Source organism: Tiliqua scincoides, chromosome 5 (assembly GCF_035046505.1).
Source record: "Tiliqua scincoides isolate rTilSci1 chromosome 5, rTilSci1.hap2, whole genome shotgun sequence".
Lineage (NCBI taxonomy): Eukaryota > Metazoa > Chordata > Lepidosauria > Squamata > Scincidae > Tiliqua > Tiliqua scincoides.
In genome coordinates this window covers 66,703,322-66,704,156 of record NC_089825.1, presented here as the reverse complement: position 1 = coordinate 66,704,156, position 835 = coordinate 66,703,322, and the positions used below count along the sequence as shown (strand labels likewise).

The following is an 835-nucleotide window of genomic DNA, read 5'->3' as shown; positions in this document are numbered from 1 at the left end:
CTGAACTGCTGAGCCCTGGCCCTGGATGACCTTGGGCCTATCACCATCTTTCATCATAACCTACTTTACAGGTGGTTGTGGGGAGAAACTGAGGGAGCATGCATGCTGTCCTGGACTCTTCAGAGAATGGGTGAGAGATAAATGCAATGGATGACTGAATTGTGACAGTGTGACCACAACTAAGAGCAATATTGGGTTCAATGTCTTCCAAAATATCAATAAACAGCAATATGGCAACTGTTACCCTGCGCATGCCCGATCTCGTCTGATCTCGGAAGCTAAGCAGGGTCAGGCCTGGTTAGTACTTGGATGGGAGACCGCGTGGGAATACCGGGTGCTGTAGGCTTATACCATAGTCTTTCGAGACTGAAGGCTGCCAACCTATATATGGGAAAGTGGGACTAAGGGCTGTGAGAGAGAAGGAAAATGGGGCACAGAAGCAGCAACTGCAGCTAGGATAACAACAGGATGCTGAGCACAAGGCCAGCTCAGCCAAGAGGGAGGTCAAAGTGCTTCAGGTGGTGGGCTGCAGCAGGTGGCAAACATACCTATTGGCTGGCTTCTGTCCCACTGCCTTCATGCTTGCTGTCTTGGATGCAGGAGCCCCCTCTGCTGCTTCCTTTTCCAGAGCCACTTCTTAAATGACTGGATGTAGAGATGTTCTGCTCCCATGACCCTCTCTACCGCCATTTTAGAGTAGTGATGTGTGGTGAAGGGAATGGCTGGGGAGGCACTTGCTCTGGTGCAGGCACAAGGCATTCTGGTAGCTACCTGGAAGCCACAGTGCATGCGCAATCATAGGGGAGTCTGTGCTCTTGCTGCCACACTTCTAGTG

At 51.3% G+C, this 835-nt stretch overlaps 1 pseudogene; it reads left to right on the top strand.

Annotated features, from left to right (window-relative positions):
* Positions 1–226: 226 nt before the first annotated feature.
* LOC136654817 (5S ribosomal RNA) lies at positions 227–346 on the top strand (annotated as a pseudogene).
* The last annotated feature ends 489 nt before the right edge of the window (positions 347–835 follow it).